Raw genomic sequence first — 20718 nt, 5'->3', positions numbered from 1 at the left:
AAAGACGTAGAGAAACTTCTGACATTTGGATGTATTTTAAGAAAATCAAAGGGATTAATGGTTTAGATAAAGCTGAATGTAATGGATGTAAAAAACAGTATCAATGTGGGACTGAACATCATGGAACTTCTACGTTGTTGCGTCATCAGAAAACTTGTAGCAAATTGAAGTTCCATGATGTAGGACAAATGATGCTTGATCAAGATGGGAAGATGAGGTCTAAGAAAATAGACCAAAAAATTGCACGTGAATTATTGGCTTGTGCAATCATTAGACATGATTTATCATTTTCGTTTGTTGAGTATGATGGTATTAGAGCTTGGATGAAATACATAAATCCCGATGTTCCTTGTATTTCTAGAAACACTCTTGTTTGTGATAATAAAAGAATCTATTTGAGGGAAAAAGAGAAACTTAAGCATGTTTTGGCTACTATTCAGAATAGAGTTTGTTTAACTTCGGATTTGTGGACGTCGTGCACTAGTGAGGGTTATATTTGCTTGACTGCTCATTTTGTTGTAATGATTGGAAGTTGAATTGTAAAATTCTTAGCTTTTCTCATATGCCTCCACCACACTCAGGAGTTGAATTAGCAGCAAAATTATTTGAATTTTTGAAGGAGTGGGGAATTGAGAAGAAAGTTTTTTCTTTGACATTGGATAATGCATCTAGTAATGACAACATGCAAGTTAATTTGAAAGTGCAACTCTCTTTGCATGATAGCTTATTGTGTGACGGTGAGTATTTTCATGTTCGTTGTTCTGCTCATATATTGAATCTAATTGTCCAAGAAGGTTTGAAAGTCGTTGTTGTTGCTTTGAATAAAATTAGAGAGTCAGTCAAGTATGTTAAAGGTTCGGAGACTAGGATGAAGAAGTTTCAAGAATGTGTACAAGCAGTCGGTAGCATTGATACTAGTATTGGCTTGCGATTGGATGTGTCTACTCGTTGGAACTCGACATATTTAATGCTTGATAGTGCCATCAAGTATAAGAAAGCTTTTGTTTTCCTTCAATTCAATGACAAGAATTATAAATTTTGTCCTTCAAGTGAAGAGTGGAAAAGAGGAGAAAAAATATGTGAGTTCCTTGAGCCATTTTATGACACTACCAATTTGATCTCCGGTTCTTCTTATCCTACATCAAATTTATATTTTATGCAAGTCTGGAAGATTGAAGTTTTGTTAAAGGAAAACTTAATGCATGAAGATGAGGTGATAAGTGATATGTGTAAAAGAATGTTGGGAAAGTTTGAAAAGTATTGGACACAATATAGCATGGTGCTTGCATTTGGAGCCATTCTTGACCCACGGATAAAGCTTTTGATGTTGGAGTTTTTTTATTCTAAGGTTGAGAGTGATTTTGTTAAATGTCTCGAGAAGATAGACCTTGTGAAAGCAAAATTCTATAAGCTTTTTGATGAATATTCTAAGATTGACAATGCAAGTTCTTCACGACCACGATCTTCTTCTAGCACACAAATTGCTCCCCAAAGTACAGGAGAAGGTAAAGGAAAGAGCAAAAGCATTTTTTATGTAAGTATTCTAATACTTTTTTTCTTGTATTATTTAACTGATTTATATTTTCATATCATAATTATTGCAATTAATATAGGAAATGATGGCATATGAGAGCCAGACAATTACAAATGTTGGAAAATCTCAAATTGATCTTTATTTGGAGGAGCCAAAACTTGAATTTGCATATCATCAAGATTTGAATGTTTTGGAGTACTGGAAGGATAAAAAACATCGGTACCCCCACCATAGCAATGATGGCATGTGATGTTTTGGCTATTCCAATTACTACTGTTGCATCAGAATCAGCTTTTTCCATCGGTGCTCGTGTGCTTACCAAGTATAGAAGTTGTACACTTCCTGAAAAAATTCAAGCTCTTATTTGCACTCGCAATTGGTTGCATGGTTACGTTGGTAATTTTGTTTACAAATTTCTAGTTTGTTGTTGACTTAGTTGATAAATTAGTTTATTATTATTTTAATTTTAACTACATTCGTATTTTTGTATTTTAATGTTGATCAAGGTAATGAAGACGACACAAGTGTTAAAACAGCGTTGTCTAATCAGGGATAAAATGCTGATATTGATAAAGGTAGAGAGGATGAAGATAGAGGAGAAGAATTTGATATGAATGATTTCATGATTAATGAAATTTAAAAAATTGTATTGTTTTTTTGGTTTAGTTTGATGAACTTTAATTTCTTTGAACTCTTTAACTTTTTAGCACTTTGTTCGTTTATTTCACTACCAATTTTGGCATTTCATGTTTTAACATTTACTCATCTTTGGATTCTTTGACCGCCAACAACCCTTTTTTTATTCAGATTACAGCACAACGTTTTTGGTCAATTGTTTTGGGTGAACTACAATATGCAAAACTAAGCAAATGTATTGAAATTGTTTAGATTTTTTTAGACCCGTGGGTTGGCCCAACCCAACCCGCGGCCCATCTTTTGGTGGGCTGGGCTGGGATTTCCCAACCCACCAACCCGATGGGCCGGCCCGCCATGGGCCGACCACTTCCCAACCCGAGTCGGGCCGACCCAACCCGACACGGGCCGACCCGATTGACAGCTCTAGCAGTAATAGAGATTGTGATTAAATCTGTGAGGGTTCCGAGATGTGGATTCTCCAAGTGGATAGACCTGGGAATGAGGGCTTAGGCATTGCGAGGCCTGTCACGCCCCAAAACCGATCAAGGCATTTTGTGACACAGACGTTGTTATCAAACAATACAGTCGAAAAAAAGCCTCAGAAGTTCATATTTCATAAACCAGTATACTCATTCATAATATGAATATACATTATCTGATACAACTTCAAATATTTTTATACAGTGGAAGATGTGTAAAACAAAACGTATATCAGAAATAATGAAATACAAACGCAGAGGATAACAAAAATAAAATTTAAACAACACAGATAGTCTAGTCTTCTTCACAGTCCCATAACTGAATTTTTCAATCTTGTTTGATCTCTGCTTCGTTTTTATCTGAGAATGATGAGTAATGACTGATATATTCGTCACTCAATAAATGAGAGAATAATCCTGATCTTTAAAAGTCATTTTTAAACAAAATCTTGACTTTGTATCTGAAACGACTCTAACTTCTAATTCATTTTAATTTGCACTAGTTTTTTTTTTTTTTTTGTAAAGTCATGCATAATTATTTCATCATAAATAAACTAGCATAAATCATCAAATAAACAAAACTCCATATCATCCATAATCATTCATGCAGAATAAGTAAAATAAACATTAAAAGTCTAAAATTTAGCTCAATAATTCTAGCATCCTAACAATCTATAAATAAAAGCGATAATCCATAAAATCATCAAAAGTCTTTAACATATGCGGAATTTCTAGGTCCTCCGTTATGCACTGCGCCCTCCGGACTCTATAGTCCGCACCTCAAGACTCAACATCATCATTACCTGCAACCATTCAAACCTAGTGAGTCTAATGACTCAACATGCTCAAACCTCATATAGCAAGTACATAAATATACAATCACATGCATAAAAATTACTTTTACTGAAAATATATTTTTCCATGCAATCGTGAAACCTTCAAAATATGCAACTTTTGAAATCATGCTTAAATATGAACCTTTCCCCTTTAAAATTATCCTTTTATGTTAAATCCGATCCTCGAAAGTGACAGCTTTTATTCGATTGATCAATCTATAAACCATAGTACTAGGCCGCCGGGTTCAACGTCCACGTTTTCGACGATCCCACCGACTATCATAAACATAACTTCACCGTTCACGTTTTCAACGGATCCGTTATCATTGAGATTCCCGCCCACGTTTTCGACGGTTCACTCCCTTTCGTCATTGCAAGTTCACCGTTCACGTTTTCAACGGATCCCTTTCTACCTTTTCGTCACGATCAATTCACATTCCTCAAAAATATTTTCCTTTACCTTTTAATTTCATAAAACATTCATGACTTTTCATATTCTTTAAAATTCCCAAAAATAGCTCATATCGTTCGTATATGTTGAAATTGCTAACAATAGCAAATACATGCAAATACGTTAAAACTTCTAAAAATAGCATATATCATGCATATACTTTAAAACTTCTAAAAAATAACATTTAACATGATTTGGAATTGTTTTAGGAAGTTGCAAACCGCCCTCGTTTTCCTCGAACCGACCGCACATGTTTCAACGCTATACGTACCCGGACGACCCCGGACATTGACTCAAGGTGAAAACTTGATTTTAAAACTTTAAAAATACCCAAAAATATCCAGTAGCTTGCTGGAAATTTAAACTTAGGACCTACGTTTCAAAAACGACTCAATTCGCTTACCGGATGGATCGTTTACCACCGTTTTAGCGTTTTCGGTAAAACAAATGACCAAACTACCCTCCCGACTCGAACCAACCCGAGACCAGACCTTTATTAACATCCTAAGACTCAATATAAGTTGCTGGAAGTCCCCAAACCAAGGATATAGATTTTAACCTAGGCTCACTTCGCTCCTATTTTGACACGTTCGGGAAATTTACGACCCCGAACGAACCACGGCTCGAAACGACCTCGAACCAGGCCCTAAACCCCTTTCTTAGACACTAAATAAGACCATGATCAGGCCCTTTTTTACACAGACCCTACGCCCTAATCCCTAGACACCACGCACCAGCAGCACACCGTACGCACCCTTGCGTAGCAGCAGCTCTTGCACGCACCAGCAGCTGTTGCAGACCTTTGGCACGACCCTTGGCTCACTCCAGGCCCTCACTAGGACCCTAAGCCACGACCCTAGCCCCTGGTCCTGCCCTTGAACCATCCCCTTAGCCCCTAGAACCTCACGCCCCAAAACAGCCAACAAATTGCATGTTTATGGAGTTTTAGTTCCAGCCCTAAACCAGCACGTCCAAGCCTTAACAAAACCCATCATGGACCTTCCTAGGACTCTAACCCAACCCTCCAAACCATGGCTAAGGCACCATATAGCCCCTCATGGCCGAGGAGCCCCAAGCCGCACCCCTTCCATCTCACGGCCTGCACACGTTTGTGTGCAGGGATGAACAGCCCTATGAGGCTTCTTGGTTCACCTTTTTTTTTTCCTTAAATCCTCTTCTTAAACATCTAGACCAGCCCTCTCTTACCTTGGTTTGCATCCTTCCCTTAAAAATTTAATAAACTTCAAAAATCTTTATGAAAACATGAGATGCACATGTAGGAAATTGAAAATCATCATCCTTGTAAACTTCACACACAAAATCAAAATACATGCAATAATATGGATTGAATGGTGCATCAAGAAGGGTTTGAAAACATGCCTTGATCCTTATTTCTTACTAGATACGAGAGAAGGCGCGACGAGAGACGAACGGGGTGCGGATTTTTCCTTCCTTCCTTGCTTCATTTAAGTTTCGGCCTCCTAGGACTCTAGTGTGTGTGAGTGTGTGCTGATGGATGGGGGAGACGTGAATTATGTGGAGGGGTTGGGTAGGTTTTATTTAAATAAACCATTAAGTTGTTAATTGGGCTTAATTATTCATAATGGGCCCTATAATTAATTAATTAACTACCAACAAACTAGGCTCATTAAGGTGTTAATTAAATATATTTTAATCTATTAAAAAGTCCCAAAAATATTTAAAAATATTTGGTGCCACTCGTTTATAGTTTTGTAAACCCGAAACTTCTTATTTTCTCGCGAAATTTTGCTACCGACTAAGTTTGTCCCTTACTAAACATAAATTTTCAGCTTTCCTAATTTAGATTTTCTAAATATAGAATTTATATTTATAAATTTCTAAAAATAAAAACTTTATCAAAGTCGTCCCCGGTTCTCTCGTCTTTACCATACATCGTGTATTCAACTACAGAAAGTTCATATTACTAACATTCGATTAAATAATCATTTAACCATGCAAATACTTAAGCATGCTTCTAGACTATAAATTCAAATAAATTTTCATGCATGCATGTGGTTAGTGTGTCCGGATTTTCGGACGTTACAGTATCATTTTATTCACTGAACATATTACGAATTTCATGGCTAACTGATAAGTCTCCTATATTTTAATACTCTAAGGGGTGATGCAAGAATCGGTTATCAGTAATATTGAGAATATATATATCACTACAATTTGTTAATAAAATTTCAATGTTTCAAATATAAAGATGTCAAGATTCAAACTTTAAATACATACAAAATGTGCTGGTCAATTTTAAATCAAATTATACGAATTAAAACAGAAGGCCAAGTTACGTAATAAGCTTAATAAGGTTTTGTTTGAAGTGTGCAATTATTTGTCCTTTCTATTGAAATACTTCTCGAAAATAAAGTTGTTCTTTGCTTCGAAATTTAGGTGATGTGTCAGCATATTTTGAGTAATACTAACTCAGAAATTCATGTGCTATTTAATGGCCAGTATCTACCATGATTTAGAGTTAGTGGATCAGTTACATATTTGTAACAGCAGCTGACTGTTGGAATGGTCTGCTGAAACATCGCAGTGTTGAACTCCCTCAGTTGCTGAATCTTGACTGCTACTTTGATCATGCTGAAATCGTTTGCTGAATTCAATAGCTATTCTGAAATTGCTAGATTTGCTAGTGAAATTTGGGTTTTCACAAGGACGAGGATGAAGAGTCACCAATTAGAAAAAACGAGTATTGAGTTGAAGATGTGGATGAGTTTCATATTTGGGGGATGGGGAAGGCATTCTCGCTCCCTCATCATCATGTCTCATTGTCATCCCTAAGTTTGATTTGTTAAATAATAGGAACTAGAATTGGAATAATTAATAGACAAAACTATGAATATGTGCATATTAACATATACACATGTAAGTATTACCGGAAATTTTGAGATTAAATATTTTATAAAATAGTGAACTATACAATAACATGAAGAATATAATTTAAAAGATTTAAAATCCAATTAGGCTAATAGCATTGTGCCCATGTGAAAAATCTAATTAGCATGAAACCCTTTTAATGGGCTGATTAGTCCTTCATTTTTCGAAACAATGACTATTAACACCTTCTATCTTAGAATTTAACCACACGCGCTGTGAATGCAATTTTTTTGGGTTTTTTTAAAAAAAAAATTCAATTGAACTACCATAAATGCTCTTCTTATTTAGAGTAAAACTACTTTGAAGGATCGTGCGTTGGGCACCTTCGAGATGCTTCAAACACAATATTCTTCAATGAGTTGCAATAGCTCAAGTTCTAAGAATGTTAACACCGATGAATTAAATCGAGTTTGGTTTTAAAACCAAGCGGAAGAAACTCGAAGTAATCTTTCGTGAAGAAATATGTTAAATTTGAAAGTCTTTTAACTTATGTGAACTGAATAACTGAAATAAGGGGGATCAGTTCTCGCATACATCAGTTCAGTTATGATGAGAACTGAAGTGATGACAACTCGAACTGATCATATCAGTTTGAAAGCAAAGGTTAATCAGTTAAGCACATAAGATATGTTTATGGATGTTCGGAGACTTCAAATGCTCCTACGTCACCTCTTCTACCTCCTCGGGTAGGATCCACTAGAAGACTTTGATCTATACAACATCTTGTACAAACCCACTCAGCTTAGGACTTACACTACTGCCTAATATGAACTTCTAATCTAGACTGAAGACAGCACCTTTCAGCCAACACTTCTTTCACGTCTGTGTGTCAAAGAGTGTTCTCACACACTGAGGGAAAAGTACTTCTAAACTTAAGCTGATATAACTTGAGTATTCCCCCGGGGCTGAATGCTTCTCGTAAGCTGATGTGCAATGTGCGTGCCCTCTCTTTTTCCACACTTCTTTCTTGTTCATGTGTGTGTCTTCATTCATCTTCATCTTCTATTTATAGGCGTGAAGCTGATCGTACAGTGAGACTCAATTATTGTATCCGTTGCATTTTGAATTCGTTACTTGAAATTTGTGTCTCGACTTTTCCGACAGATCTTCTGGAACATTTGTCTTTAAACTTTTAATGCAACGTTCATTATTGTCCTTTATTAGACTATTGCTTTGTACCTTTGTGCATAGTTGGAATCCACTTGAATAAGCTTGTCTTGATCTGCAACTGATTGATTTTAACTGATGTTATGAACTGGTCATCTGAACTGATCTTCAGTTGGGCTGTTGAAATCAGTTGACTCGTCAGTTGAACTGATTTCACTCTTTCAGTTGAACTGGTCAACTGGGTTCTTCATCAGTTGAACACTCCATCAGCTGGCAGGGTTTCTGAAGTTCTCCTGCTGAACCACCTATCAGCTGGACAATCAGTGGAACTGTCGTTGGCATTTCAGTTCAACTGGTTCATTTTGTGCGATCAGTTTGATCTTCAGTTTTCAACTTTAACAGCTCATAACTGATCCTAGCTCTGCGCACTTAGGTAAATACATTAGAAACAAAATAATAAGTTTTTTTAACATCAAAATCAAGATTGCAAACATGAAATGTTCCAACATACTGTTTCACCTTTTTAATGAAGTCTCGCATCAAATGGAGAAAAAAACCGTGAAGCAAAACTTGGATTTAATCTACCAACCTCCTCCATTAACCAAAGATAAAATTTCCCAAATTTGTCCCATAATCTATACATACACATCATTATATATCCATAAAGAGAAGAATATTTATTAAATTCTCATTTTTTGTTCTAATCGGTGTTGTGTTTTGTTTATGCATTGAAAATGATTTTTCTGAATCCATCATTCTTTGCCAATCATTGATTCATAAAAAAAACTGCTTTTGTCGATGAAGTGAAATTAATAAAGTGAATTAATTGTTGATGTCGTTGGTGGTTGTATCTTTGTGATCCAGCTCGATTTTGTAGCTTCCAATTAACATAAATTACATCAGAACTAGTATAGCGACCTGAAATATGACTAGTATCAAATTGAGGTTTCTTTCTAACCGATTTCCCGCTGGTAATTTTGATCAATGGTCTATGAGATATCATCAAAATACTTCATCTCACCAGATTTCCAACTGGTGCAGGGGGTGTTCATGCAAATTTTATAAAATGTTAAGATATAAGATGCCTATTTAATTTTCACAATGGATAAATGTGAATTTTTCGTTATTTCAAGGGAGTTTTGGTGGAAAAAAAAACTTTTAATAATTACATATATGTCGGCAATTAATGAGTGTCGGAAATTAATGAGTGGTTGGGGTAAAATATGTTGGGAGAAAGCTAATGAAGGAAATACGTTTCAATTAATATGAATCGCGTTTCACGGTAATGATGGAACTATATAAATAGAGCTCACTTCTCTCATTTCAGATTATCTCATTCTCAGATTCTTCTCTTATCTCAACATATTCTTATTTGACTGTACTATTCGATAATATTTGTGAGTTTTTTGTTCTCCTATATTAAGAGAGTATTTGTTATATTTGGAAACACAGTGAGTGGTTGTATACCATAAAATATTATAGTAGAGTTCTTTTCATCTTGCTCATTATTTTTACCATAATAATTTTTAGGGGTCTTCCATTTAAATCTTGGTGTCCAATTTTATTTTTTTATTTTCATATTTATATCTCAAGATGTCGAAACTGGGACCAACAAGTGGTATCAAAGCATTGGTTTAAATATCTTAAAACTCTGAGTATGTTATGTGGTTGCAGCGTAGACTGATATTCCACGTCAAAAAAGATCTTTTGAGATTTTTTATTAAGACGAGATTATTTTATCCAGTCTAATAAATTGTTGTAGACATAATGGTGAGCAGGTACAAGATAGCAAAGTTCAATGAGAGCAATTTTATGATGCGAAAAATAAATATACAAACAGTTTTAAGAAATGAGAATTGCTTTGGGGCTATTGGAGATAGACCAAGAGAAATGACGACTGAAAGTGGAATGAGATGAATGATAATATTGTTGTCAATATACACTTCACTATAGCAGAGGAAGTACTGTCACGAATCTCATAGATAAATACGAAAAACTTTATGTGGGATACTCTGACAAGATGTATGAAGTCAAGTCACTACACAATATAATTTTCCTAAAGAGAAAGATTTATACTCTTCGGATGGCGGAATCCTCGTCAATGACCGGTCATATCAACATTTTAAATACTCTATTTGTTTAACTCACCTCTATGCAGCATAGAATAGAAGAAAAAGAACATGAAAAGCTTCTACTTCAAAGTCTACCAGATTCATATGGTTAACTTATCATCGATTTAACCAAAAAAATCCTATGAATTTTTAAACTTCGACGAGGTCTTGATTACGATTCTCGAAGAAGAAAGTCGACGCAAGAATAAAGAAGATATGTTGGTAACTTCGAAGAAGATAGAGACTTTACCGATGATAAGATTGAAATTTATGGATCATGGCTCCAGTGAGAGCCAAAGGTGAGGTAGATCAAAAAAATATTTACTGTGTTAAATGTGGCTGTGGGGACCCGGGCTCTAATTCTTTTGGGATTTCTTTGGATCTTTGCTAGAAAATGTGGGTCAAATTTTTCGCTTTTACATTTAATCACATGTAACTAAAACATAACATATTTCTATATCATACACAAACCTAATGTACATACATAGGGTACAAACATGTCTTGTTACAACCATTCTCAAGAACTAGTACTTAAATACAATACATGTCAAAAGTATAACTACTAATTCTTCTGCTACGCCCGAGATCACCACGCTATATCAATCTCGTCTCTGTCTCGACCCAGATCCTGCCCCACCTGTTGTTATGCACACATACAGACAAAACAACAGCCGGAAACTCCGGTGAGAACAAATCCCAGTATAAACATGTATACATGCATATAATCAATTCAAAACATGAAACATGCTTTTATGAATGACATTCATATAAATATGCAATGCGAATCAAACCATGTCTGGACTCGACTCGACTAAAACTCTAGGGATCCCGGTGTGAATAAGACGATCTATCACCTACCCTTCCAATCGGGGTGACGGTACGTCTTATTCCTAGACTTCGGCCTGATATGTATCCACATCTACAATAGGAGAATGATCTTCCCCTAAGCTGTGATATCACCGAACATCTAGAAGTTTGACGGATCTATCAAGACTCCCTATCTTAAATGCAATGAATAACAAATCTGTAAACAAAGCATAATCATCTCAACGGATTTGAATACAATTCTATAAGCAAATCACAATCATATATAAACAAGAATGCTAGTATGTGATTTTGGTTGGGGAAACTCAAATGGGATCTCATTTGAGTTGTATCTTCCCAAACAAACATGCATTATACCTTTCGTTGTTAAACCTTTATCGATGTCGAAGTGAGGTAAGATGAATCTGAAATGGCAATGATCAATACACATTCTATTAATTCTTAACTCAATTTAACACTTCTACACTCACTAGTACATCTAAACACAATTGACGGCATAATGGCGTCGTTTCTCGATACCGATCAATTCCATTCCCAACATATCTCACCAATCCATAATTCTCAACTCATAAGTATCATTATAAGCATATGATAGTACTCAAAATCTGCATATTTAATTGTAGACATGCTGGAAAATCGTAACAATTGCATATGACATCCGATAATCAATCCGTCTACGGTTCTATAATCACTACAATCATATGAGCACATAATCTATATCATAACAAGCTTTCCCCAACATCTACAATTCAGAACATGCTGAAATTGAAGGAAAGTTACATCCTTTGATAGCTCTTGTCAAGAGGAGCAAGAATCTCAACACGGAACACAAATCGGAAGATTAAATCTTAAGAAATCTTACTATGAAGCCTTGAAGAAATTGAAGACTTCTCGGACTTTTCTCTCGTCCTTAGCTTCTGAAATGGCAAGAAAATGAAGACAACTCATTTAAATTTGCATGGCAAGGACACTTGGCTTTTTCTTTAGGCTGCACGTCTCGCGCATATGCGCGGAATCACTCGCGCATATGCGCGAGACCTATGGGTCTCGGCAATTCCTTATTCGTACTGCGCGCGCATGTGCGCGACACCTTTCGTGCATGTGCGTGACCACTTGCGCATGTGCGCGACATCTTGCGCGCATATGCGCCGTGCGTACGGCTTATGAATTATTTTCTGTCCGGCACCTCGCGCATATGCGCGCCCGGACTCGCGCATATGCGCGAGGCCTTCGCCCAGGCATTTCTTGCTCCGCGCATGTGCGCGCCATTCTCCGCGCACGTGCGCTCTATGTTCTGTCCTAACCTTTCATTTCCTCCATTCCTTAATACAACTCATATAATTCCATATCAATTCTCATGCATTCTCATATCTTTGAATGTCATATCAACGAAGACTAATAATTCTCAAGCCTTACAATTCTCCCCCTCTTAGATAGGAGTTCGTCCTCGAACTCGCAGGTATTCTAGCAAGCATACATGACAAGCAATATAATCAAGACTGAAAATTTACTTACATCATGTAAATAACTTGGGATGTTTCTGTCTCATATCGGCTTCTGTCTCCCAAGTCGCTTCTTCGACGCCATGACGACTCCATTGGACTTTCACTAAAGGAATGATCTTCATTCTGAGCTTCTTTTCCTTCCGATCAAGAATCTGAATCGGTTGTTCAACATAGCTCAAAGTCTGATCTAACTCGGCTTCATCAGGATAGATGAAATGAGAAATATCTGGCATGTATTTACGCAACATTGACACATGAAAAACATCATGTATCCCAGATAACGAAGGAGGTAGAGCAAGTCGATAGGCTCGATCGCCAATTTTCTCTAAGATCTCATAAGGACCGACGTATCTAGGAGACAGCTTCCCGCGTTTGCCAAATCTGACCACGCCTCTGAATGGCGAAATTTTGAGAAACACTCGGTCTCCTTGTTCGAATACCATCGGCCTACGTCTGATATTGGCGTATTTGGCTTGCCTATCTTGTGATGTCTTCATCCTCTTCTGAAGGATTCTTATCTTCTCAGTCATGTCACGAATCATATCCGGCCCAAGTTCTGGTACTTCTGAGATATCATCCCAATATAGTGGAGATCTGCACTTCTTGCCATATAAAGCTTCAAACGGTGCCATCTCAATGCTCGTCTGATAGCTATTATTATAGGAGAATTCGCAAAGAGGTAGAGAATCTTGCCAACTAGTACCAAAATCTAGAACTACGGCTCTTAACATATCCTCTAAAGTCTGGATAGTCCGCTCTGACTGTCCGTCTGTCTGGGGATGATAAGCAGTGCTCAGGTGTAAAGTCGTACCTAAGGCTTGCTGTAAACTATGCCAGAAGTGTGAAGTGAATCGTGGATCACGATCTGATACGATAGACTTCGGTACACCATGTAATCTGACTACCTCTCGAACATATATCTCCGCCATCTGATCATGTCGATAAGTCATTTTATATGGAATGAAACAAGCTGATTTGGTTAATCTGTCAATAACGACCCAAATTGCATCACAACCCTTAGAAGATCGAGGTAACTTCGTTACGAAATCCATGGAAATGTGATCCCATTTCCATTCTGGAATAGACAAACTCTGAAGTAAACCTCCGGGCTTTTTCCTCTCAGCTTTCACCTGTTGGCAATTTAAACACTTAGACACAAATTCGGCAATATCTGACTTCATCTTCTTCCATCAGAACCGTGTCTTTAAGTCATTATACATTTTCCTGCCACCAGGATGAATGCTAAACCGGCTACAGTGTGCTTCTGATAGAATCTGATGCCTCAACTCTGAAACATCTGGCACAACAAGACGGTTATTCACATACAGTACATGATCACGTACCTGGTATTCTGAAATATGTCCGGTTCGAACCATCTGAATCGATCTCTGCACATTCTGATCGGTTCTTTGGGCTTCTTTAATCCTCAAAATTAAATCAGGTTCAACATGAATTGCAGCAAGTCGTAGTGGCCTACTCTTGGTATCAAACTCTAGTCCAGATAAACAGCAATTTTCCACTAGCTTGGTAACACCTATCGTCGATAAGGATAGGGAACAAACCTTTCGACTCAAGGCGTCCGCTGCTGCATTTGACTTTTCTGGATAGTATTTGATCTCGCAATCAAAGTCTTTCAGCAGATCAAGCCATCTACGCTGCCTCATGTTCAGTTCTGATTGAGAAAATAGATACTTCAGGCTTTTGTGATCGGAATAAATCTCAAATTTCTCGCCGTAGAGATAATGACGCCAGATCTTTAATGCAAATACGACAGCCGCCAGTTCAAGATCATGAATGGGATATCAAACTTCATGTGGCTTCAATTGTCTCGAGGCGTATGCGACCACATGACCTCGCTGCATAAGAACACATCCCAAACCTCTGTGAGAGGCATCAAAATATACAACGAAATCACCCGTACCTGAAGGTATCGAAAGTACTGGAGCACTGGTCAGCTTCTTCTTCAATTCCCGAAAGCTCGACTCACAATCTTCCGACCATATAAATGGTGCATTCTTTTGTGTCAACTGAAGTATTGGTTTTGCAATACGGGAGAAATCCTTAATAAATCTTCTGTAGTATCCTGCTAGGCCCATGAAACTGCGTATTTCTGGCACAGAAGTCGGCCTTGGCCAGCTGATCACAGCTTCCACTTTACTCGGATCTACAGAAATACCATCTCCCGATATGATATGTCCCAAAAAGACAACTCGATTCAACCAAAATTCACACTTTGACAATTTGGCATACAATCTTTCATTTCTCAGTGTCTGCAATACAATTCTGAGATGCTCTGCATGCTCATTCCTGTTCTTAGAATACACCAGAATATCGTCGATAAAAACAATAACAAAATCATCCAAATACTTCTGAAAGATTTGATTCATCAGGCCCATAAATACCGCCGGAGCATTTGTTAAACCAAAAGGCATAACAATAAATTCGTAATGCCCATACCTGGTTCGAAATGCTGTCTTCGGTATATATACATCTCGAACTCTGAGCTGATGATATCCGGATCGCAAATCAATCTTAGAATAAACAGATGATCCCTGTAATTGATCAAATAAGTCATCGATCCTAGGCAATGGATATTTATTCTTTATCGTGGCCTTATTCAGTTGCCTGTAATCGATACACAACCGCATCGATCCATCTTTCTTTCGCACAAAAAGTACTGGTGCGCCCCAAGGAGATATACTAGGTCGGATATATCCTTGGCCAGAAGATCTTCCAACTGTGCCTTCAATTCTCTCAACTCTATCGGCGCCATCCTATACGGAGCTCTCGAAATAGGAGTGGTACCTGGAATCAGATCAATACTAAAATCTACCTCTCGCACTGGAGGTAACCCTGGAATCTCCTCTGGGAACACATCTGCAAATTCCCGTACTGGCAAATCTGCCAATGTAGGGCTCGATTTCTGTACATCTACCGCATACACAAGGAACCCTTCTGCTCTTCTCTGTAATAATCTACTCATAGACAACGCCGATACTAAGGGAATCCGAGATCTGGAACCCTTACCGTAGAATTTCCACTCTTCTGCCATTTCTGGTCTGAATCTGACAATCTTGTGAAAACAATCCACGGTGGCTCTGTACTTAGTTAACGTGTCAATCCCAACAATGCAATCAAAATCATCTAACCCAAGTACTATACAATCTAGATCAATTTCATGACCCTCAAATTGTAAGATGCAATGTCTCACCGTAGTCACAACTATCAAACCACTTCCCAACGGGGAATTAATAGACACTATATCCGACAATGACTCCACAGGTATGGAATGCAACAATGCAAATCTTTCTGATATGAATGTATGCGATGCACCCGTATCTACCAATATAAAAGCAGGATAACCGCAAAGGAAACCGTTACCTGCAATGACATCATCTGGGGCATCTTGTGCTTGCTCCTCTGTCAACGCAAACACCTGGGCCTGTTGTCGGTTCGGCTGACTCACAGTCTGACTACCTCTAGCTCGGGATTGCGTCTGTGCCTGGGGTGGCTGGAAGGAATGGATCGATGATGCTTGCCTTCCAGGCTGAGCTACAGATGCAGATGACACTGTGCCTTGAAATCTCTGTGTGCCTTTCTGGGGACACACTTTGGCGAAATGCCCCTGTTGCTTACATATGTTACAACTGCCCACTACACCCTGACATTGCTCTGTGGCATGCCTGCCACCACAAGAATTGCAGTAGACACCTGTATACCTTGTATTTGGATCAAAACCACTCTGTCTGGATCCACTGGAGCTCGAGGAACTGCTCCCAGGTCTTTTGAACTGCTTTCCTTTCGCTTTCAGCTGATCTTTTCGTCCACTACTGCTGCCACCACTTTCAACCCTGGGAAAAGGTTGCCCTGGTGGTAGTGGCGGTCTTGGACTCGGGGCAACATACGGAACACTCCGTTGCCTTATCAACCCTGCTTCTGCTCCTTTGGCACGGTTCAATGCATCAGCGAAGTTGTTGGGTCTCCCCATATTTACCAAGGTAAAGACATCGGGATTCAAGCCGTTTATAAACTGATCTGCTACGGCCTCATCATTACCTGAAACATGAGGTGCAAAGCGAAGCAACGAAGAAAATTTAGCAACATACTCTTCAATGTTCAATTGCCCTTGCCTCAGGTTTGCAAACTCAGCGCCTTTATCTTTACGGTAGGATACAGGAAAGAATCGCTGATAAAACTCTGTCTTGAACATTTGCCATGTAATTTCTGTGCCACGCTGTTCTAGTGCTCTTTTGATATTCATCCACCAATACTTAGCCACATCTTGTAGTTGATGGCCAATGAGTTTCACTCGCTTCTCATCATTGTATTCTAGAGACTCGAATAACATCTCAACATCCTCCAACCAGCTCTCACATTCAATCGCATTTTCTGTACCTTTCAAAGTAGGAGGTCGGAAAGACTGGAATCGTTTTAACAGAGTCTCCATAGGCGTAGTTGTAACATCCATCGGATCTCCGGACGTGCTACCCTGTTCTGGTGCTGTAGGTCGCACAGGCACAACTGCTCTTCTAGGAGGCATATATCTAATATTCAACAAGTTAGTATATCATCTATACAACTGTCTCAGCCCTCTTCTGATCATTTACCTCTGATCCAGTGTCGGTTCTGATTCAATCAATTACATGCCGTAGTACAAGTCAGATAACAATACAACATGCAATGATGGAAGCAATAAATCATGCTAGCACATCATAAAGCAAGGAAGAAGACTCGATCTACCCCGCTCATTCTATCTTATTTCAGTCTAAAGGATCTATCGCTCTGATACCACCTGTTGTGGGGACCCGGGCTCTAATTCTTTTGGGATTTCTTTGGATCTTTGCTAGAAAATGTGGGTCAAATTTTTCGCTTTTACATTTAATCACATGTAACTAAAACATAACATATTTCTATATCATACACAAACCTAATGTACATACATAGGGTACAAACATGTCTTGTTCCAACCATTCTCAAGAACTAGTACTTAAATACAATACATGTCAAAAGTATAACTACTAGTTCTTCTGCTACGCCCGAGATCACCACGCTATATCAATCTCGTCTCTGTCTCGACCCAGATCCTGCCCCACCTGTTGTTATGCACACATACAGACAAAACAACAGCCGGAAACTCCGGTGAGAACAAATCCCAGTATAAACATGTATACATGCATATAATCAATTCAAAACATGAAACATGCTTTTATGAATGACATTCATATAAATATGCAATGCGAATCAAACCATGTCTGGACTCGACTCGACTAAAACTCTAGGGATCCCGGTGTGAATAAGATGATCTATCACCTACCCTTCCAATCGGGGTGACGGTACGTCTTATTCCTAGACTTCGGCCTGATATGTATCCACATCTACAATAGGAGAATGATCTTCCCCTAAGCTGTGATATCACCGAACATCTAGAAGTTTGACGGATCTGTCAAGACTCCCTATCTTAAATGCAATGAATAACAAATCTGTAAACAAAGCATAATCATCTCAACGGATTTGAATACAATTCTATAAGCAAATCACAATCATATATAAACAAGAATGCTAGTATGTGATTTTGGTTGGGGAAACTCAAATGGGATCTCATTTGAGTTGTATCTTCCCAAACAAACATGCATTATACCTTTCGTTGTTAAACCTTTATCGATGTCGAAGTGAGGTAAGATGAATCTGAAATGGCAATGATCAATACACATTCTATTAATTCTTAACTCAATTTAACACTTCTACACTCACTAGTACATCTAAACACAATTGACGGCATAATGGCGTCGTTTCTCGATACCGATCAATTCCATTCCCAACATATCTCACCAATCCATAATTCTCAACTCATAAGTATCATTATAAGCATATGATAGTACTCAAAATCTGCATATTTAATTGTAGACATGCTGGAAAATCGTAACAATTGCATATGACATCCGATAATCAATCCGTCTACGGTTCTATAATCACTACAATCATATGAGCACATAATCTATATCATAACAAGCTTTCCCCAACATCTACAATTCAGAACATGCTGAAATTGAAGGAAAGTTACATCCTTTGATAGCTCTTGTCAAGAGGAGCAAGAATCTCAACACGGAACACAAATCGGAAGATTAAATCTTAAGAAATCTTACTATGAAGCCTTGAAGAAATTGAAGACTTCTCGGACTTTTCTCTCGTCCTTAGCTTCTGAAATGGCAAGAAAATGAAGACAACTCATTTAAATTTGCATGGCAAGGACACTTGGCTTTTTCTTTAGGCTGCACGTCTCGCGCATATGCGCGGAATCACTCGCGCATATGCGCGAGACCTATGGGTCTCGGCAATTCCTTATTCGTACTGCGCGCGCATGTGCGCGACACCTTTCGTGCATGTGCGCGACCACTTGCGCATGTGCGCGACATCTTGCGCTCATATGCGCCGTGCGTACGGCTTATGAATTATTTTCTGTCCGGCACCTCGCGCATATGCGCGCCCGGACTCGCGCATATGCGCGAGGCCTTCGCCTCGGCATTTCTTGCTCCGTGCACGTGCGCTCTATGTTCTGTCCTAACCTTTCATTTCCTCCATTCCTTAATACAACTCATATAATTCCATATCAATTCTCATGCATTCTCATATCTTTGAATGTCATATCAACGAAGACTAATAATTCTCGAACCTTACAGTGGCGGTAAAGAGAACTTCAAGGAAGAGTGTACGAATATCGATAAGGTTTTCAAGGAAATATGGTCAGTACTTCAGGTAGTGGTGAAATATTAGTTAGCGAAACAACAGTTGTAGAAGTCATATACAAATTTTGTGACACATGGATTATGGATTCAGGAGCGACGTGACACATGACGTCTCGGAGAGAATGGTTCAATCGGTATGAACCAATCTGATCTGTATTAATGAGAAATGAATATGCATTGGAAATTGCTGGGGTTGGTACTATGAAAATAAAAATATTTGATGGCACCATACATGAAGTACGCCATGTGAAGGAGTTGTCGATTAATTTTTTTGTCCTTGAGGAAATTGGATGATATCGGGTGCAAAACCCGTATCGAGAACGAGATCATGAAAATTGTGAAAGTCTGCATATCAGAGCCATTCTCTTATACGCTTGTGGTTATGAAGACGAAAAGATTGATGTAAATATACATGTATTTTTTGGAGAAACACACAAAGATGCGGAACTAGCGGTTGCATTGATTTATTCAGGAGAAAAATTAACAATATTATTGCATAGAAAGCTCGATCATATGTCAGAACGAGAGTTGAAAATTCTCTTAGGCCAGGGCTTACAAAAGTGTCACTATCTTTTTGTGAGCACTATGTTAACAATAAACAACATATATTAAAGTTTGGTATTTCTACTACCAAAAGAAAAAATATATTGGAGCTGATTCATTTATATGTTTGACAAGCGCCAGTTGTATCCCTAGGAGGAGTGAGACATTTTATCTCGTTCATTGATGATTTCTCTAGGAGATGTTGGGTGTATCTAATCAAGAAGAAATCAGATTTTTTTTCAGGTCTTCAAAGATTTATGATGAAACTTAAAATTAATAATTTATTATATGTTTAAACATGTATTTTAAAATTTAAGTTTCATTAAAATTATAAAATTATGTTATTTTAGTATTGTTTGTTTATATTTAAATGTCTTACTAAATATGTCTTATTTTCAGGTTTTCTACGTGTTGGTAAAATAATGATAAATCAAGCTACAAAATTCAAATGGAGGCGATTCAAATATGTTTGGAATCTTCGAGAAATTATCTACAACTTTGCAGAAGACATGAAGGCCTAAAAAGTTCATTAAGATGATCAAATTGTGCAAATTTAAAAAGGAGGACATATTTACTTTTACTATGACTAGCTTATAGTAAAAAAATCATAAATAATTCAATATTTAACGAAATGAGGTGAACCAAGTGGCCAAATTTATTTACACAAAATTCCCCACATGTTTGCTGTTTTGAGCAGAGTCAAATTCGGTGATTAAAGTCGTGGAACATAGCATTGAAAGAAGGGCCATAGAATTAAAGTTGGAGGAGACAAAAACTACTATTACAACTACATGGCATTAATAAAATTTTTGACGCTTTCTCTCATTTGGCCTATAAATAGAGGCCTTGTGCTAGATTGAGAATCATTCCATACCATTGTAAAATATAGTGTGAGTGTGTATCAAAGTTCTTAGTTCCAAAATATTTTCTTTCATTTTCCAAATTATGAGTGATTATTTTAGTAAGCTAATGGCAAGCTAAATCTATTATGTCAAGGTGAAGAGGATGAATTCTTGGTGAAGTAAGATTGTTTATATT

At 37.8% G+C, this 20718-nt stretch overlaps 1 long non-coding RNA gene across 1 annotated transcript; it reads right to left on the bottom strand.

Annotated features, from left to right (window-relative positions):
• Positions 1–3216: 3216 nt before the first annotated feature.
• Positions 3217–5649, bottom strand: LOC140814565 (uncharacterized). Its single transcript, XR_012114128.1, has 2 exons — positions 5317–5649; positions 3217–3452 (listed from the first exon to the last, which is right to left on the bottom strand). It is a non-coding gene; the product is annotated as an uncharacterized lncRNA (long non-coding RNA).
• Between the last annotated feature and the right edge of the window lie 15069 nt (positions 5650–20718).

Source organism: Primulina eburnea, chromosome 15 (genome assembly GCF_022965805.1).
Source record: "Primulina eburnea isolate SZY01 chromosome 15, ASM2296580v1, whole genome shotgun sequence".
NCBI classification, from domain to species: domain Eukaryota; kingdom Viridiplantae; phylum Streptophyta; class Magnoliopsida; order Lamiales; family Gesneriaceae; genus Primulina; species Primulina eburnea.
Note: the sequence above shows the minus strand (reverse complement) of the source record. Positions and strands in the feature narration are given on the sequence as shown.